At 45.8% G+C, this 20,685-nt stretch overlaps 1 protein-coding gene across 1 annotated transcript in view; it reads left to right on the forward strand.

The window, feature by feature from the left end:
- Positions 1 to 2,610, forward strand: part of C11H17orf100 (chromosome 11 C17orf100 homolog) — a 3,721-nt gene extending 1,111 nt beyond the window's left edge. The window contains exon 2 of the mRNA XM_021177194.2: positions 1,734 to 2,610. The gene's annotated coding sequence lies outside the window, so the exon portion shown is untranslated. The remainder of the gene's footprint in view (positions 1 to 1,733) is intronic.
- Positions 2,611 to 20,685: the final 18,075 nt, after the last annotated feature.

Here is a 20,685-nt window from a genome sequence, read left to right on the forward strand (position 1 = left end):
GTCCTGGAACTCACTCTGTAGACCAGGCTGGCCTCGAACTCAGAAATCCGCCTGCCTCTGCCTCCCGAGTGCTGGGATTAAAGGCGTGCGCCACCAACGCCCTTTCATACATTATCAATTGGCCTTTATTAATACTTATATTTCATAATACATTTTCTCATAATCTTGGAAGGGACAGTAAAGAAGAAGCCATGAGACTTGGCCTGAGGCGTGAGATTGACAGAGGATGGTTACTGAGTACTTACTGCATGCTAGGTAGTAGTCAGAACATGTCAGCCAGAGCAGTGGACAAGACTAGGATCTCCCTCTAATGAAGGGAAAATACAGCAAAGGGGAAAGCAAGACAACATGCTGTTGTATTCCCGTGAGGGAAAAGCTATCTGTCTGTCTGTGGTAGAGAGTAGGGAACTCTTCAGAGACTATGGTCAGGGAAAGCCTTGCTGATTACATTTGGTCCGAGATTTGTGTGGGTGGACAGTGAGCCATATCAGGATCTAGAGGGAAGTGCATTCTAGACAGGGAAAGTCTACATTTTAAAAATAAAACCGAAGATGTTTATGTTAGAGAAAGATCAGTTAGTATATGAGAGCGTGGTATAAGGAAGGAAAAAAAAAAAAGAGGAAGATGCCACTTCATATAGAGTCTTGGAAATCTTCTGGGATTACAGTAAAGAGCTTGAATTTTATTCTGAGATCATCAAAAGAATTTAGTGCAAGGGAGCATGTTCTGTCCGGCCAGCAAAGTGCGTGTTGCAGTTTACAGTTTAGAACTACCTCTCCATCAAAGTTCCATTGGTAACCAAGTTGGGAATGATTTTGTCTCCAGAAGTGTGTGTGTTTGGGGCAGCGTGGAAGGTGCTACTGCTTGCCTCAAGTGCCTAGTAGCCAGGGATTCTGCTAACATCTTATGGTGCCCAGGTCAACACCCTGTCCCTCCTCCAACAAAGAATCGCTGTGCTGAGAAAGGCAGTCATTGGTGAAGTTAAGAAACATTGAGGTTTCTAGCAACTATGCTAGAGGGTGGTCCACTAAGCAAACCCCTCACTTCTGCATAGCAGAATTGCGGAAAGCCTGAAAAACAGTCATGGAAGTGTGTTCAGAGCATCTTCCGGTGAGGAACAAAGCAAGCGTTCTCAGGGGAAGAGGATGTGTTGCCCTGTAAGGAACCCTCTATCCCGCTTCAGTAATGCATGTGCTACTTGCCACTAGAACAGAGGCTGCAGATGATGCTGATTCTGCAGGGCTCCTCATGAGTTAGAGCACTTAACACTTCCAGGCACTAATTTAGTCCCAGGGAGTGTGCTGGGCTGTCCCCACAGAATGGGGGCGCAGGTCAGAAGAAATGTCATAACTGCTATAGATGTTATAACTACCACCACTACCCCAAGGCTACCCGAATGCCTCTCTGCCTCACAAAACTGCTAGTAACAGAGAATTAGCTAGTAGCAAAGAATTGTCAGTTTTTTTCCAGTTTACTAATTCTTTTTAATATGGCCAACTGTGCCTTAAATAAACAGATAAAAAACGAACAAAGCAGTTGCTTCTCTTCAACAGTGTTCCTCATTATCTTCTTGTTACAAAAGTGGTATGTGTCTAATGTAACAAAATAAATCAACATAACAGTTAATACGATATTATATTTCCTGTCCATTACTAGCCTGGAAATAATGTCAGAGATGTATTTGTCTGTCCAGACCTTTCTCTATTAGTGACTGCTTCTGTTTCCTCTTTTAGTAGTATTTGGAAGACTGGCTGAATGTGACTCTGGGAAAGTCAGGCACCTGCTTCTGGATCGTTGATGCTTCAGGAAGGGCGTGGGAAGGATCCCGGTAGATTCCCTGTGGTCCTCGTCTTATTTTTATCTAGGATTCTTCCTCCATATTTCACTTATTCATGTTCCAAAGCTGGAATGCAGAGAGAGAGAGAGAGAGAGAGAGAATTTAATGAAACACCTTTGCCATAAATCTATATTATACATTCCACAGCTTCAAAATGACAGTGTGCGTCAATGAAGGTAATTGTTGCTGTACCTGTTGCACTTTGTAAATGTGTGTGTTACTGTTAGCCATGCTGTGTGTCTTCCTCATCGTTCTCTGTAGAAAATAGAGCTGCTGTACCTGGCATGTGTTACACAGTGTTAAAGACAGCATGTGCAACAATAATAAATGAAGAGCAATATTCTCCATATGCAGTCGAGAGAGCCTTTAATGGCACAGTCTAATAATTGGATTTATTTATGCTGGGTAATAGTTGTGTCTTGCCTTGAGATGTGCCAGCCAGGTTAGTTTAAAAAAGTAAATAAATACAAGTTCTTGCAAAGAAGTCACTTCTTATTCTCATACTTTTTTATATATATTACCTGGGAGTGGTGTATAATATTTACTGCCTATTGCATTAAAAAGAAATGGCTGGGTGTGGTGATGCACACCTGAAATCCTAGGACTAGGAGAGGCTGATGCAGGAGGATTGCTATGAGTTTAAGGCCAGCCAGGACTATATGACTATATAAAAGTACCAGACTAGTCAAAACTACATAGTAAAATCCTATCTTGAAAAATAAAACAAAGCAAAAGAGAGAGGAATAAAAAAGGGGTAAGGCCACTCAGATGGCTCAGAGTGTAACAGTGCCTGCCCCTGAAACTGATAACTTGAATTTGATTTCAGGGATTCACATGGTAGAAGGAGAGGAGAGACCAGATTCCCAAAAGTTGGCCTCTGACCTCCACACATATATCAATGTGTGTATAATATTTTATATAATTTAGTATACATGGTATATAATTTATAATAGACATAAAAGTATGTATCATACAATTTAAAATATAGTAGATTAATATATCGCATATTAAATATATAATTAATTTAAAAAATTTTTAAGGCTTGCATTGACAGGATCCTCTTTCCCCAGACTACGCAGGCCATGGGAAGAACCAGAAATTCAATTAACGAGGTGTTTTTCTCACATCTTTTTCTAGATTTTACAGAATTCCTGTTCCCTCCTTTGTCCTATTGCTCTCATCCTAAAAAAGCTGATGCATATATCCGAGGCCTGAATGTCTCACCCAGCCTCTACTGCACTAAATTTGTTTCCCCTGCCTGAGCCCTTAACATGCACCATAATCAATGCTTAGAATTGCATAACTGTAAAAAACAAAAACAAAAAACAAAAACAAAAATAAACAAAACAGAAAATCTGCCCTGCTGGGCATAGTGGCTCACGCCTTTAATCCCAGCACTTGGGAGGAAGAGGCAGGCGAATTTCTGAGTTTGAGGCCAGCCTGGTCTACAGAGTGAGTTCCAGGACAGCCAGGGCTACACAGAGAAACCCTGTCTTGAAAAACCAAAAAAAAAAAAAAAAGAAAAGAAAAGAAAACCTGTCCCACCTGTCCCAGAGTGGCAGGAATAAGTAGCAATTTGCCTCTCTCTCCTACAGTAAATCACGAAGTATATCATCTAGTGATGTCATCAGCTCGATCTATTGCCTGCCTTACCACCTGGATGCAGTACATCGTTCTGTTTGTACACTTGCTCACTACCTCATGCTTACACGATACTTGTGTGTCTGTAGGCTCCTGCCTGCCTTCCTCTCAGATGGAAGGCACAGCAGAAGGAGCGGGTAGTTGTTCTTCCTTCCAGTGTTTTTCCATGTTAGCTGGAAAGAGAAACCTTTACCAGGGACTTTAAGTGTCTTTGCTGGAAGCTGAATCATACATGGTGGTAGGAGAAAGGGAAAAGGCTGGGAACGACCTCAGTGAGCCAACCTCGTGTTTTCTACAAGTTGCTTCCCAGCATGGTAGTGTCTTTGCGGTAGTCTTCAGTGGTCCTCTAGGTTCTTGGCAGTGGCTTTGCTTCTTTGCCTTTAGTCACTGCTCAGGCCTTTCCTCTCATTGATGCTGTGGAGGAGAACATGTGAAGCACATGTTTACAGGTTAGGAAGTCTGCTTCCCCTCTTTGACACATTTAGGACATTGCTCACACTCTTCTGATTTGCATTGGCTCCCACAGCAGCAGTGGCAGCAGCACTTCTCTAGCCTCACCTTTGTTCCTCCACACGAAGGTGTCCATGGCCTGTGTCAAGGTGTGCTCTGTATTGTTGGTGGAGCACCCTGTGATATACCTTGGTGTAATTTATTTCCCTTGTCCTATATTTGGAGTTGCTTACACTCTTAGAAACTTTGGCTCTATAGTCTTCATAAAATTCATTAAATTTGGAGGCCATTATTCCTTCCACTGTTTTTTCCTGCCCCTCCCTGGGTGTAAATCATGGGTCTGGGAAGCCATGGATGTTCTTCTGTTTTTATCCTCTTCATATTTCACTGGATATTTTGTGTTGTTTTTGTCTTCATGTTTATACTAATGTTTTTTTCTATAATCTATAGCCTATCAAAAATACCATGTATGGTTTTAATTTTTTTTAATTTCACTTAAAACTTTTTTATCTCTAATAGTTCAACTTGAATCTTTTAAAATATCCTCCACACATAAACAAATTCCTCCATGAATTCCTTATATCTTTTTGGCATGTTCGGCCTGCTCTGTCATTACTTTTAACATATATAATATTGTTTTAATAATGACTTTGTTTATTTTTGTTTAATCCTATCATCTGTATAATCTCTGGGACAGTGCCTATTAATTGATTTTTCTTCTCATTATGAGTTGTATTTAGTGGTTGTTACTTTTCATGCCTGGTTATTGATATTTGTATGCCAGGCATAGTAAATTTCTAACTGTTTTTGAGTGTTGTGTAGTTTTCATATTTTTATAATTCTTGAACTTTGGATTAGTCACAAGTTATTTGCAAGCAATTTGTCCTTTATATCTACTTTGAATCTGTTCTATGAGTCCAGATCAGTTTTAAATGAACAGTTAATGTTCTCTGAGACAAAAACTGTGTCTGTCTTCTCTGGATATCCCTAAGTTAGGAGATTGGCTAGGGGGACAAGCCTTGTTCTCAGTTTCCTGCCCTAGCACGTGCAGTGGTCAGTGCTCAGCCGAATGCTCAGTAGGCACCTGTGCAGTCTCTGAAGTTCTCTTTCTATATGAGGCCCTGTTTTCAGCTCTCCATCCTTCAGTTCTCCCTCCTTGATTCAGGACCGTGAGAGGACTCTGCCACAGCTCCCTCCTACCCAGTGCTCAGACTAAAACCTCTCTCTGGGCAGTGAACAAGGGCAACCACATAGCTTATGTTGCTTTCATACTCTTAACAAGCCAGAGAGAAGCCTGGTATTCCACTCTGCCTTAAGTCTTCCTTAATATTTAACATAGGTTGTCCTGGAGACTAACATTACCGTTTGCTTTCTAGGTAACAGGATATTCAGGTGGTAAGCAGATCGTTATAGTAGCTATCATAGGGCAGAGATGGAACATATCACACAGTCTCTGCAATGGACACAATTACTATACTAACCTGCTCTCTCTTTCATTTTCAGAACAGAGCCTCACTATAGCCCAGTCTGGCCTTGATCTCTTGATCCTCTTGTCTCTGCTCTCTGCATGCTGGGATTACATATATATGTACTTGCCTGGCTCATTGTTTCTTTTTGAGGAGATGTTAATATCATTTTTTTCTGTGAGAAATAGTTAAGTACTAAAAGATGAGGAGGGTATGTGAGCTTAAATATAAGTGCTGGTTATCAATGCTAGCTGTACCAGTTAGAGTTTACCCCTTGGCTGCAAACCTCAATTTCTGCTTTGCTACTCGTGGCTCTGCCATTTAGCCACCAGGGGGCGCATTCTCTCTAGAAGACCAGAGTAGCTTCTTCCTGCCTGCTGTCTCCGTTGTGCCTCCTATGCTGTGAACTCTCAGAACCAACCACACTTCACCCTGGCTGCTGCAGTTCCCTTCCCTCAGTAGCTGAGTACACTTGTCAGTTTTCTGTTTGAGGAACTCGTTTTGTTAAACCTAACCTCAGAACACCGGCGGCAGCCGGTCATCTGTTCTCAGAGTCAGCAGTTTATGCTCTGCAGGGTCCTTCTGAGTCTCTCAGCCGTAGTCATCCCAGTCTCTGCTCTTTGTCTGCCACTTTGTCATCATCACATGGGTTCCCTCCCTCCATTCTTTTCCTTCTGAATTGCCTGTTTATACCCTTTGCTTGATTTTCTTTTCATTTTTCTTACTGATTTGTTTATGAGTAGTAAATATTTTAAGTTCAGATTTCATTTGTATTATGTACATATTCTTATTAAAAAATAAAGATATCTGTGTGTATGTGTGTGTGAGAGAGAGAGAGTGAGTGAGTGAATGTAAGCCATGTATGTACAGATTCCTGTGGAAGCCAGAAGCGAGAGTGGCATTCCCTGGAGCTGGAGTTTAAGGTTGTTGTGCACTGCCTGATGTGGGTGCTGGGACTCACACGCTGGTCCTCTGTAAGATCACCATTCAACCACTGGGCCATCTCTCCAGCCCCTACATGCATATTCTTAAAATTCAGGGGTCACTCGTCTCTTTGAATTTTCATTTTTTTTTTCAAGATTTATTTTATTTTATATGAACACATGGTTGCTGTCTTCTGACACACCAGAAGAGGGCATCTGATCCCATTACAGATGGCTGTGAGCCACCATGTGGTTGATGGGATTTGAACTCAGGACCTCTGGAAGAGCAGTCAGTGCTCTTACCCCATCTTAGCCATCTCTCCAGCCCATCTTTTTAAATATCAAAAGACAGTTTCTCATGTCCCACTGTGTGCCCTTCTCTTGTTTGGTTTCCTTCTCTGGTTTTATTTCATGATTGGCAGCAGTGTTTCTGTCTTCATAAACTGACCTCCCAGTCAAAACTAGTAAAGGCTGGAGAAATCAATTTAGTGGGTCATAATTAATTTTTTAAAAACAAGGGAGCTGGAGAGATGACTCAAGTGGAGAGAGAGAGAGAGAGCGCACTTATTGCTCTTACAGAGAAGTACTGCTCTTCAGTTCCGAATACTGAGTACATGGGGACCATGGGGACCTCTCAGGAACTTGTAACTGGCACTATGGGGTCTCTCACCCTTTTTCTGCCCCCTTAGATACCTGCACACATGTACACGCACACACACACCCCTCCAACCTCCACACATGCACTTGGCATATGTGCCACTCTATGGAGTGTCATATATACATACAATTATAATAGGAAATAAGAACTGAAAACCCATCGCATTGCTTGGGGCAGGGAGGAGAAGAGGAAAGACTGCTGCATCTGAACAATTCAGTTACAGCCCAGGGCCAGAGATTTTACTGTGGCTTCTACTAAGGCCATCTAACAAGTGTCTAGTAATAGGACATGTGACAGGAAATGGACAGTGACAGCATTATTAACCTAAAGAAAGCCTCAAGTCCAGTTAAGGATTGATAGACTTGTTGAAAGACATTATGGGCCATTTGTTCACAGGATTGACAGGAACTGAGTACATAAGTAATTGGTTTCTCAGAAGAGGTGGTAGTCCCGTTAAAATCCGTCAGAAAATTGCTCGTGTGTTTTATTGGTAAGGTAATTGGTTCCCAAAAAGAAGTCTGTGGTTTGTATTTATACAACATCCCTGCCCATGACCATGCATGGATAATCTTTTTACAGTGTAAGGACATATATTAAGGAAACTTGTGTTTCAGAACACATGTGTGTTACTGTCAAAGAGGTATGAAAACCACTATGTTCCCTCTCGGTGTCCCCCCCCAACCCCCGCTTTTTGAGATAGAGGTCTCACTGTGTAGACCAGCCTGCTTAGCCTGCCTCTGCCTCCTGACTACTTAGACTATGGCATTAATCCCTGAATTCCTTATATGGCAAATGGCCATCATGCCTGACCACCGATCTGTTCAAGGATTCAAGAATTCTTGAGAGCTGAGATCCATTCGAGGGTCCAAAAATTCCATGGATCCAAGAATACCAGACACCTGCCGTCTGTGCATTTTTGCAGATCCTTGGTGGGATTCCCCTGAATACCCTCACAAATTCATCTGCATATCTGTTAGACTGAAAAATCTGTTCACCCCTGCTCAGCTCTGTGCTTCATACGATTTCATTTACACAAGGGTCCTGGTGCTAAAATACAATGCTCCAAAAATCACCAAGCTACTCTAACCCCTTTGTTCTTCGAGGAAACAGTTAAAATCCCTTGCCAGGTACACAACAGCTTGGGTCATCTGCAGGGCACTTTCCCCATTCATCAGCAGAGTTGGCAGTGGAAACCCAGTGGCCTGTTCACGTTGTGCTGTAAAAGGACCAGGAGAAAGAGCCTTAAAGCTCCTAATAATGTATGCTCCTAGGTTATGGGCTTCCTAACCCCACGGCTGCTTTATCCATTAGTTAAGACAGATTGGAATCCTGTCAAGAATTTGCCAAGAACCTACAAAAATATTCAAGACCTGGAAAAGCTCATTGACTTCGAAATACAAAATAAAAATCGAAAGTAGTAAGTTCCAGTGTGAATCAGTTCCATCTTTTATCACCCGCCAAATCAAGACCTTGAAAAAGGACAATGGGTGGGACTTTTCAGTGGGTCTACACAGGGTCTATGCAGTCTGTGCCCTGGGAAGATTCTAGAGTTGGGGCTCTCTACGAAATCCTAAGAGTGACCCAGCATAGCATTTTGTAAGAGCTGCTCACACCTTTCTCCCCTTTGAGACATTTGGGCTGTTCTGCAGATAAATGAAGTCACCTACAGGTGGCCCACCTCCCCTACTGTGAACAGAATCCCTAGTTCTCCAGCTGAGGCATGAAATATAAGGTGAGCTTAGAAAGAATAGAAACACGGATTTGTATTGTTTTGATAGTTGATTTTTTATTTTAGTGTTGTGACTTCACCAATATTTTATGCAGTCCAGAGTGGGCATGTCAAAGGTTTAAGCCCATTGAATTAAAGGACTGATAATCCAGTTGCTTGTGTAGCTGGCCTTGGGTGTGGCTAAAGGCCTGGATTGGCCTGGTACACACCAAGGTTAGGAAGCCCATTCAGGACTCACTGGTAGACTGAGTCTATGTTTTCAAGTTCCAATAAGCATAAAAGTGAAATGCCAAATTAGTGGGGCATAACTAGCATTTTCTTGTTCATGAGGTAAAATAGAAAAAATACACCACAGAGTTCTCAGTGAAAATTTGAACTGTCTTGTGAAGTGTTTGTGTAGAGCCACAGCAGTAGAATACATTTCTACTGAGAGTCACTGACAAATAGTGCAGAAAAGGGACTCTCAGGTGTCTCCCCGGCTGAGAACTGGCTTGGAGTTCAATGTCAGCTTACTTGGTGCCATACAGACAGTGGACGGCAGGGGGCAGTCAATCCTCGCACAGCAGCAAAGGTTGCACTTCAGAGCAACTGAAACCAAGAGAGAGTGCCACGCAGCCTGCTGGCCTTCAGAAGCCGCTGCTTCTGAATAAGACACTGTTGACACTTGTGGCCATAGCATTACAGCCACTCACCTCTCCCACTCACCACTCCCGTTGAATCCGTTCTTAACGCTATAGATTTTTCTAGCCCCCTTTGAAATGTTTCATGTATCTACTTGTCAGATGAGGTCCTGTGATGGAAACTCGGGCCACAGCTGTGGTCATCTTGTAAAGTCAAAGCATCACTAGATATGCTCATGTGCACCCAAAGGACTCTTTTGATTGGCCTCGTTCTGGGGGGGACATTTTGACACCCTCAGAAGTTTGGCTACTGAGCCCTGGGACTCACTCTGCCCCAGGTACTACTGAAAGCACCCAGACCTTTCTCGGGTCTGGATGGGGTAGGTCAAGGAGATTAGGGGTCAAGAGGTTGAGTTGCCTTACTCAGCATTCCTGGCCAGGAAGAAGCAATGTGAGAATCCAGACATGGATCCAGGCTGCTCTGGCTCGGTCTTCTAAACACCAGCTGTTGCTGCACATGGAACAGACACCTAGTCCTCCACAGTACCCTCAGGAGAAGCATTGGAGGTCATCAGAGAGCACCGACAGTTAATCCTAAAACAGGAAGGCCAGATTGGTGCTTTGTTCCGCTTCAAGAAGGACTTCAAGTGTAGAGCCAGGATCAAAGGGTGAGCAACTACAAAAAGATGCATTTGGTTTCAGGAAAAAAAACGACCAAAATCCTTCCTAAAATGTACATACTTTCCCCAGCCACCACTGTGACTCCTGTATCCACAACAGTTACTGCAGCAAGCAGCTACAGCCCTCACGGAGCTTGACTGTCTTACATTGCCTACTGGAAGGCAGTGACTTAAACTTGTTCACTAAGTATCCCCAAAAGGTATCCGGCACCCAGCCGCTATGCTATGAGTGTCTGCAGGATGAGTGTGTGAATGAATGAATGAATGAATGGCCAAGATGAAATCAAGAGTCCTAGGAGTTTGGACACAAAGACTGATGCTGGACTCTACTCCAACCAGAGCCAGATTGACTGGCATTGAGCCAAGGCCACTGGTGGGTTCAAGGGCAAAAAGCCAAGGAAGGCTCAGATAGACTTACACTTGCCATGGGCCTCCTGTGGTCCTTATGTGAGACAGACAGCCTGTCCTCCAGGCCCTGTTCCAGTCCCGTCTCCTTGGGGAGCCTGACCCGGTCCTCTGCCTCAAAGTCCACCTCTTGGTATTTTCCCTCCCAACCACTGCCATCTCTGTTGACAGCTCGTCTGTGCATGCTTGATAGTTTCTTCCTTCTTTGCTCCTGTCCCTTCCATGACATTGTAAGCAGCAGAAGCAGGGCCTACCATAGAGCCTCTTTGTGTTCAGTAGGACAGTCCTGGACCAAACGAACAAGATTGGCTTGTGTGGACCTGGACATGCTCACTGACTATTCCTGGCTTCTGTGTGGTGGAACATCTCCTGGCAGAAAACAAGACACAAGGGGTACAGCATCCCCTGAGCTTGAATTGTGTCCATTCGGAAGACATTGAACAAAGAGGCCATTGTCCGCTGACTCGCTCATTCACATACGGCACAGCCTTGTCCCTGTGCCTGCTCATTCTCCCAGTTTATTGAATTCTCCCTGACTGCCAGCTTCCGTGGTGGGCACCAGAGACAAGGAGAAGACCCAGAGCTGATGCCTCAGGTGCAGTCAGATTGTGCCTAATGTGGAGTCAGAGCAGGACAAGAGGCGTGACCCTGGGGTGTGGTGCCTCTTCTTTGATCTTCAGTCTGTAAGCTGCCTTCACCCCCATGATGCTCCCCAGCTAGGAATCCAGACGCCAGCCAGCTTTGACAGACCGCTGTGCTTGCAAACAGCAAGATGCCTCAGAACCTGGAAACCACCTTATCCCTTTTCTTAAATGAAGCCCTATGCCCCCACCCCACATCCTTTATCTTTTCTGGTTTGGGTTTTCCAGATGTGACTCACAGAGACCCTCTCCAAATCCTTAGGGCCACCACAGGAGCCAAGCCAGGTGGGCAGGCTCTGCTGACGCAGTGCCCCACCCACTCCAGGCTGAGGGCTGTGGATTAGGCTTCAAGTTCACCTCGGAAGCTCCAGACGGGGAGTGTCGGGCGGGGTAGGCTGAGTATGGCAAGGGTGGGACCACGGGTTGACCAGATGGACAGCCAGAATATAGGCCCTCAGCAGGGTGGGGCTGCTTGGAGTTTCCAGGCAGCCATTTTATGTAATTGTTAATTTTAATGTACAGATGTCCTTACTCCCACACAAGAAATTTGATAATATGATCAGTTAGTTATTATAGTACCTATTTTTAAAAAAATAGTTGTGCAGGTGTGACAGCTCAGACCTATACCTGGGAAGGCTGAGGCAGGGAGATTCCAAGCTCAAGGATAGCCTGGGCTACAGAGTGAAACCCTGTCTCAAAAACAAAATGGTTTATAGCACTTGTACTCTTAGCACACTGGGTGCAGCGGATAGCCCAGGCTAGTCGTTCTTATGTACAAAGCATTTATTGTCCTGTTGAATTATGTCCTTGCCACACATTCCCAGAAGTGGAATTTTGCGTGGGGGGAAAAAAAAAAGGTCTGAGCGACTTAATAGCCCTTGAACTCTTATCACCCAATTTCTTCCCTAAAAGGCTGTGCTAATTCACACTTGAGCTGGCAGTATGTTTAAGCTGGTTTTAACCATATAAGTAGCATGCACTGTTATAACTTTGCTAATGTTCGCTAATTTAGTGGGTGTAAAATGGCACATCAAGGTTCCTCTAATTTGCCTGATTATAGTGAGAGAGAACATGCCTGTGGGTGCTAATATAAGTATCTCTGTGATGGGCTCCCCACAGCCTCCCAGCTACTGTTCTGGTCTGTATTCCCACACCACTGTCAGCCTCTGTCTTCACCCGCTTTCTTAAGCCTTCCTGCTTCATCTCTCAGCTCCTTTTCTGGATTCTAACCAGTCAGGGATGTGGCCCCTTCCTCAAGGTCCAAGTAAGTCCTGCTTAACTGAAAGCTAGCCTCTGTGCACGATGCTTTTCCCTAAGTAACTGCCCCTCTAAAGTCCAATGGTACCCATTTTTCTACCTGAGCCTCAACAAGAACCCTTTTCATTTGCCCAGATACCTTCACCTGAGTTGAACTTTTACCTTAAAGTCAGTGGCACTAAGGTCAAAGAAGTAGCTAGGAGTGGCCAGACTGTCCTTTTGTGACCCTCTCCAATGAGGTGTCCCAAGTGCCACACCTCAAGGCAACTGACCAAATGGGGTTTCATGTCTGGGCAATTGGAAATTTGTGGTTAAAAAGAGCCAGTGAGTAAGTAGGTCCCTCAGAAATCAAATGTGTGGGCAACAGGGTGCCATAGAGACAACAGTGGCTCTGCCACTCCCACCAGCCCCTCACCTAAAGTTATAGAAAGAATTCAGCCTTCAAGCAGGAAACCCCAGGCAGACAGAAGGCCATTAGTAGTGCCCTATGGAACAGCATGGCCAGGACTGGGCTCTTGTCACTCCTGACCTTCCAGTGGCACCCAGGAAGATATAAGACAGGCATCAAGACAGCTGATGTTGAGGGAAGTGTGCTCAGATGCACATGGTGAACGCACATGGAGGGCAAATGGCTGTCCCGTGGCAGCACACCTGGCCCTGGGAGCACACCTGGCCCTGGGAGCACACCTGGCCCTGGGAGCACACCTGGCCCTGGGAGCACACCTGGCCCTGGGAGCACAACTGGCCCTAGCAGCACACCTGGTGTTGGCAGCTAGTACACAGAGGCAGATGAGTTTGGAGAGTTCCAGCCTCTGTAAATCTCCTAGATCGTGAGTAGTTCAGAGCACTAGAACCACAGACAGAACTCAACACTAAACGGCGATTCCCTCACTTTAACTTCTGACATTTTTTTTAAGTTACCCAGGAAGCATATGCCCATTTCTACAATGTTTGCAAAATATCAAAAACTATACAGATCCACTTGTCCAAGGTAACCGCTTTTCTGGTTCTCTTTCACTTCTGTCCATTCTCCTCACTGATACTGTCTAACATGGATAGTTTCCTGTCTGCCTTCATGCTTTAGGTTATGAGCACCTGAACTCATAAAGGAATAGGGAAATGTCCTTCATGAATACTTCCAGTGACTGCATAACAGCCTTTTGAAGGGACACCCCTTAATTATTTACATTAATAATTACATTAAGTGTGAGAACACAATATGGCCAACATTATCATAAGCCATGTGTTCATCCACAGTTTGACTTCTCTCCTAGTTCAGTGTCCCAATTGTGATTGATTATGTGTGTGTGTGTGTGTGTGTGTGTGTGTGTACACACACACATATCCTCCTGACTTTGAAGCTTCTGGTCTGCAGTGAGAGATGCTGGTATGCACTCTAGGCAGAGAAGTGGATGAAACACTGGAGTTCAATAACCTGTCCAGGTCCACAGACCTTCTTGTGAGGTCTTGCACTCACAAGAAGCAGCCAGTGTTTGTCCCCGTGCTGTAGAAATCCAGGGCTCTCGCCTCACCTTCCACTTCTGTGCTCTTGCTGTGGGAAGTCAAGAAGGAACTTGGATCTGAGCCTCCCTATACCCAGAGGGGCACCATTAATAGAGTTTTAAGTATCAAGGCCAAGTTTTACAAAGATGCTTCTGTAGGCTGCCTCAAGGAAGACGAGAGACTCAGAGGCCAGTTGGGGAGAGAAATCACATATGGAGAATATGATCAACAGAAAGGACTGCTGTGGATGTGTATCCATGTGTGGTTGTGGGCAGAGGGCAGTGAGGAACATTAAGGGTCTAGGGAGGCCTCCCACAGAGTCCTCTTCACTGGGAAAGGGCCATTTTTATCTGCTACACATCAGGCAAAACCTACGCCAGCTGCCAAAGACTTCACCTCAAATCTAGAAAATAAGAGAGAGGACGGTATGGATTACGTTATATTTAAAACAAGCCCACACAATGCCTGTAATTTTTTATTCTGACTCCGTAATTATAGCCCGAGACCAGCCAGATCACAGTTATCCCCACACCGACCTGCTGTTGGGACACATGGAATTAGAGGGTTTGTTGCCCTTTGAGAGGCTATTTTGGATGTCCTGCACTGGCAGGTAACAGGCCTTTCACAAGGCCGGTCTTGTCGGAGCCCCTCCCAGGCAGCCTGCTCAAAAGGCCAAGTCAGCAGCAGCAGCAGTTTCTCAGAAGGCTACTGAAGGTGGCAAGCAGCTGGGATGCTGTGGTATTGCCCAAGGCCAGCGCTGGGCCTCAGGTCTGTGCTCTGGAACATCAGGGAGAGCCTGGGAGCAGGGCTGGGTCAAGCCCGTCTTAGAGCCTCTGCCCTCTGGAAAATTCCAGAATGCTGCTCAACATCCTGATCTGGACTCACATAGATGGTTGGGCCACTGCTTTGCTATTTGGCATGGTTGCTACAGGCAGGCTCGTGTTGCCAAGTTCAGAAAAGAAGAGAGGAAAGAAAGAAGGGGGAAGGGGAACGATGGGAGGAAGGAGGGAGGGAAGAAAATCAAAAGAATACAAAACAGCTAGGTACATGGATAGCGCCCTTCACCAACCATGCCTGGGCCAATTAAGACTCCCCTCCCAGTAGACCCACCAGAGAGTACCACCTCTTAACCCCAAGATAATACCTCAACAGAGCCAAGGTAGGATTGGGTACTCCTGGGTATGAATCTGTATCACCAGTGGGGTCAGAGTAGTCCTCCCAGGCTGGGTCCGCCTCCTGGCAGCCCTTGGGTGAAGACTGAATGGTACCATCCATCAAAAGATGCAGACCTTGGCTCGAAGGCACTGTGCACAGCCCTCTCATTGGCTTACGTCCTTCTACCAGGCAGCTGTATCACCTCAACAAAACTTCCTTTTAGACATGAGGACATGAAGCTCAAAGATGTAAAGTATGCCACAAAATGCCACCTATCTCGTAAGGAGAAAGATCTAGAAACCAACTGTCAGAACACCACAGGCCACACAGAACTGTCCTGAAACCTCTAGTCTGATCCAGCAGCCCCTTGGCTGCTCCAATGTCTTTGTTAATAAGTACTTGGGTCGGAGGAAGCCTAGTTCAGAACCTGTGTGTCAATATGATGTGCCCTAGAGCACTGCTCCCAAGCACCGATCAAACCAGATCAAGCTAGACCCTTGTTCTCATGACCCTACATAGACTAGAGGCTCTCTCTTCCTGCCTTGATACATATTGCCTATACTCTTATTTTTGCCCCAAAGGTAGGCATGACTATCTTCTGCTAGACTTCTCAAGACATGGCCTGAGTCTTGTCTTTCTGTTATTCCCCCTTACATGGCCCACAGGCAGGTTCTCCCAACTGTCTCTTGTAAGAAAAAAGAGAGTCTGGAAAACCATTTGCTTTCAAAACGTTGCTTAGAGTCCTGAAGTGAAAACTTCTGGTTTCTTTGTAGACTCAGTTATGTCATGGGATGTTTTTCTGGAAAGCTGTCTTCTTATTTATTTATTTATTTATTTATTTATTTATTTATTTATTATATGTAAGTACACTGTAGCTGTCTTCAGACACACCAGAAGAGGGCATCAGATCTCATTACGGGTGGTTATGAGCCACCATGTGGTTGTTGGGATTTGAACTTCGGACCTTCGGAAGAACAGTCGGGTGCTCTTACCTACTGAGCCATCTCACCAGCCCCCGGAAAGCTGTCTTCTTACAAGAGGATGTTTTCCTGGAGTAGACACATGAGAGGATGTCTTGCTGAGAACAGACACATGGTATCTTTCTAGAAGCTGTCTTGTGAATGTGATGTTTTGCTAGAGTACACTTGAGAGGGACCATGATGTTTAGAAAGAATAGTAATATATCCCCACAGAGAGTGGGAGGATGCTCCTGCATTGGTTCATCTTGCAACACTTTGCTGGTCTTCCCTAATCTTCGCTTGTCATGACTTCATAGAGAGACATGTGCCAGAGGACTTTGTAACATGAAATATTAAAAAGACAATACACACTACGCCAGCAATGCACGGCAGACAGGCTGACCTGTTCTCATCTCCGCAGACTCTCTGACCCGAGGCTCCGAGGTCTCCCCAGATGGCTGCTAAGTTCCCATGGCAGGTTCCTATCACACCAGCCCCATGCTTCCAGATTCCCATGGTTTTTTGGGGGTGCACTTCTTGTAAACCCACTCTTTGCTGCCATACCTTTCTCTCTGGAACCCTGTCGAGTCTCTGCGTGAAGGAAAACACCACACAATCTTGGTTTAGAATCAACAGGTAACTCAATGGCTGGATGCAGCGACCAGTCTCCTAATTTGTAAGCCATTCTAAGTTAAATCCTCTGGTAGCTGATCCCAGTGGATCCACTACCTGAACTGGGGGCCTCTGCTACCTACATTTTTGCCTCCTGTTCACTGGCCAAGTCTCCTCTACACTTCTGCCGTCCTTTTCAACCTGGAAGTCCCGCCTACTCCCCCAATGATTGGTTCCTTGAAATCTTTATTCATTAGGGGAAGGTTCATAAGAAGTCACCTGAGTGCAAGATTCACTCCTTGTCCCAGGCAACCCCTCCCGAGGAAGAGGAATCAGCATCAAAATACAAACAGCACCAAGGCTATCCACAAAGGAACTTCTTGTGGTATTCTGGCTGCTTCTCACCGATTCAGTGGAGCCTCGAGGTTTCTTCTGGATTCAACTGCTGCTACTGTTTCATGACTGGTATTTTGTACTGGACTGCTAATATCCTGACAACGAAGATGGGAATATCCCCCAAAGAACTACTTCTAAACAGATCTACATCCCCCGTTTCTTATTAACCTTTCTTTCCCCTTACCTCTGGTAGGTGGGCTACAAGGGAGGTTGAAGTGTTTAAGAACCCTTATTAAAGTAGGTTTTGAAAACTCTAAGCCTACAGAGTCCTTTCTACAAGGCCTTCTTTGTAGCTCACGTGGATGAAGCTAATCTCAACCTCCAGGCTTTATCTTCCAGGGCAGGAGGATAAAGGCTATTGCTTTCTGTGACCTCCTACCTCAAAACACATCTGGCCTGGAGCAAGGTCAGTAAAAGTAGAATTGTGTTGTTCTTTACACACACACACACACACACACACACACACACACACACACCTATAGACTCAGAGATTAAGGGCACCCAACCTGAACCAGCTGGCTGGCCAGAAAACCGCCAGAAGCTGGCATGAGAGGACTGTTTGCTAGCTAAGAAGGGGAGCACTAAAATAAACCCTAACTTTAAAAAAGAAACACACCCCATAGGTATTTTATTTATACAACATTTATGCTCCATTTTTAGGTTACAGCCTCCTCAAGGTGGGCCCTGCCCTCCCGCAGGCCCCTTCTGCACCCCACCCAATAATCATGACTCTACCTGCCCTCTCTCCCCTCCTGTTTGCCCTGCAGGGTTTCCCTCGATTGCAGGGTGTAAGCTTCCAGACAGCCCAGGGGCCTGTCTCAGACCTGGGCCCAGACTCCTTCCCTCCCTCCTTTTCTCCTTCCCTGACCCAGGAGTTAGTGAGAACCAAATCAGAGCCAGACTTAGGGCTCTTGGACAGAAGGTATGACAGGCAAGGCCATCAGTCAGGGAGGGCAAATGTCCCTTGGTTGGCCCAATGCTGGGCAGGTTGACTATTGGATACACAGAGGAGCTAGGTTCTGCCAAGCCAGAGGACCCCACGCTACAGTTCAAACAGCAGTGGGGTGGTTTGGCATTAGAATGTGTGAGGAAGGACTGTTGGACCCAGGGTTCTTGTCCTAGGCCTCTCTTCACTATTGTCACCAACATTTACAAGACTCACTATGCCCAAGTCCTGAGCCCAACTCTTCCATGGCTTAAGGAGTGTCCCCTGCTGAAAGAGCCAATTAGTCTCACGGTAAAACCAGGAGGTTCAGAGTGAGCCCCTCTGTGAAACTTAGCAGCCCAAAAGACACAGCTTAGAGGGCTGTAGCTCTGTCCCAATGCTTTCTGCCTGTCCTCAAAATCATTTTGTGTACCCAAATCCCAAATTCCAGTTAGTGTCACTCTGGCTTTGTGAGCCACCAGATGAGCCCCTCAGCAAAGGAGCCAGTGACTCAGAAAAATAAAACAACAACAACAAAAAAAACCACTGACAAGGCACCCAAGGATCAGGAGGCCCTTTGTCACCTGCCCCTGCCCCCTGCTCTCCATCCACAGCCTTGTCATCATGGGTCCCTCACCGGTGCACAGAAACCAACGTGCCCTTGGCAGGATTCTTGCACCTAGCAGAGTATCAGGTGGGAGGAGGGTGTCTGAGGAAACTTCCTTGATGTGCTTGGAAGAGACCAGCACAAGCCCAAGGCTGGGCACTGGGCCTTTCTGTCACAACACTCAGACGGGCCTCCAACAGACCATAGCTGTGGTTTCCCACCACAGGGACAGTAAATCGAGAAGCCTTGTAGCCCTCATTGTGAAGTGGCCAACCGCCAGACACTGCCGCAGCCCAGCAGTTGGCTGGAGCCCGGTCTCAGCTGCAGGCCTGGACTGCCAAGCCTTGGAAACCCAGCTCCCTTCTCAGAGAACACCATTGTGTCCAGGGCAGAGGCTGCTGCCCTGTACAACTGTCATGAGTCTAGTGGCCTGAGTATAGCATAGGGGCTCATCTCACAATCCTGGTTTTGTGAGGTCATTGGCAACTGCATTGGGTTTTCGATGCTTGTAGCAGTAGGTCACAGCTCCAGGCCTTTGGAGGGTGCCTTGGATACTGTCAATGTCACCTTGCATCTGTTGGGATGGGTCTGAGACTCATCCTCATCACAGACCTAGCAAGGACCACATTGGGGAGTAGTAACCAAGAAAGAGCTCTCAGAGCTTTGGATAAGTTGTGTCCAAGTGCGGAGGCTGGAGCTGGCTGTCTTTTCAAGGATCCTGGGCATTGCACTTCATGCTAGACAAGACGGGGCCCATCTGGAAGGGTCTGGGGATAACGGGGCTCTTCTGCTGAGCCTTCCTCTCAGTTTGTCAGGGCAAGGTTTCTCTTCCAAGACTCTCCTAGACTACCTGGTGAAGACTTGGAGGGTATGAGGGACCATCCATCATCCAGGGAGTCTCTCTTGTTTCTTCTGCTGGTCCGCTGTGCACTCAGGGTCAGCCCAGCTGGCCCTTGGACTTCCAGCTGAAGGTTGCTGGGATTTCTAATGCAAATCACCATATCTGCCTTCTAACCTGAGTCTGAGGACTGAACTGAACCATCAAGCTCACCCAGAAAGGACTCCTAACCATCATCTTTGGTGCCTGCAAATGATTTTTTTTTAAGGTTTTAGAGCTTTATTGTAGAAAGGCAGGGAGAAAGAGAGGAAGTAGAAAGAGATAGAGAGGCCGGCCATGGCCACATGGAGAGAAGGGGGGAGGGAGAGAGAAGGACAGCTAGAGAGGAGAGTAAGAAAACGCAAATGATTTTTAAAATATGTTTTAAAACAGACAACACGTGACTATAGGAGGAAATGGCATCTTTTCTCAGAAGGCAACATTGTAAAGGTATCACTTACCACCTGATGATGTACAAATCTATCCTGGTCCAGCCAGCCAGCCAGAATTTATTGTGCAGCTACTATGTGTCAGGCATACCATGTTCTAGGCATAGGATGACCCACAGGTAGACATATACTCACAGGCTTTGCATTCTGAGAGATGGGAGAGAGAGAGGGAGAGAGAGAGAGAGAGAGAGAGAGAGAGAATGAATATAGAAGGAAATAGTTAAAATTACAGAGCAAGTTACAAGGAAGAAGCACCGTGGAGAAAAGCCAAGGGCAGCAGGGAGAGTGCCAGGTGGGCAGGGAGGGGTTGCAATGTGAAGCAGTTTAAGAAGTTTTTCTAAGAAAAGATTTGATGCAGAGAAGAAGCAACCAGAAGCCAAAACAGCTAGATGTGAGGGAGTCGACTGCCCTCAGTCACGGGGGATTCTGCCCTCCTGGGGACATCTGGCAATGTCTGGGAGACACTTTCATTGTTGTAGCTGGAGGAGGAATTGCTGTTGGCATGCAGCAAACAAAGCCCACTAGCTTCCAGCAACAGAAGCCCCCTACAGCCCCGTTATCCCATCCAAAGTGTCCATAGAGCTGAGGTCAAGGCTCCCTGGGGTGCGAGGAGGCAGAGGAATAGGAGACAGAGCCAGAGAGGGAGATGCTGGCCAGAGAGACAGAGTTGTTTTGGAACCAGAGAAGCTGATTCAGAAATTCTTATGGAAAACTATGTGATAGCAGCTTTGGACAAAAACTAGAATAAACCAGAATAAGTAGTCTCAGAGAGTCTTACACAAAATTTCATGACATAGCTAATTTCTTCCACTTAGAAAGAGTTCTGAATGGCTACGATCAAAAATTCAGGTGACAGCAGATGCTGGCGAGGATGTGGAGAAAGAGGAACACTCCT

This window comes from Mus caroli, chromosome 11 (genome assembly GCF_900094665.2).
Source record: "Mus caroli chromosome 11, CAROLI_EIJ_v1.1, whole genome shotgun sequence".
Taxonomy (NCBI): Eukaryota; Metazoa; Chordata; class Mammalia; order Rodentia; family Muridae; genus Mus; species Mus caroli.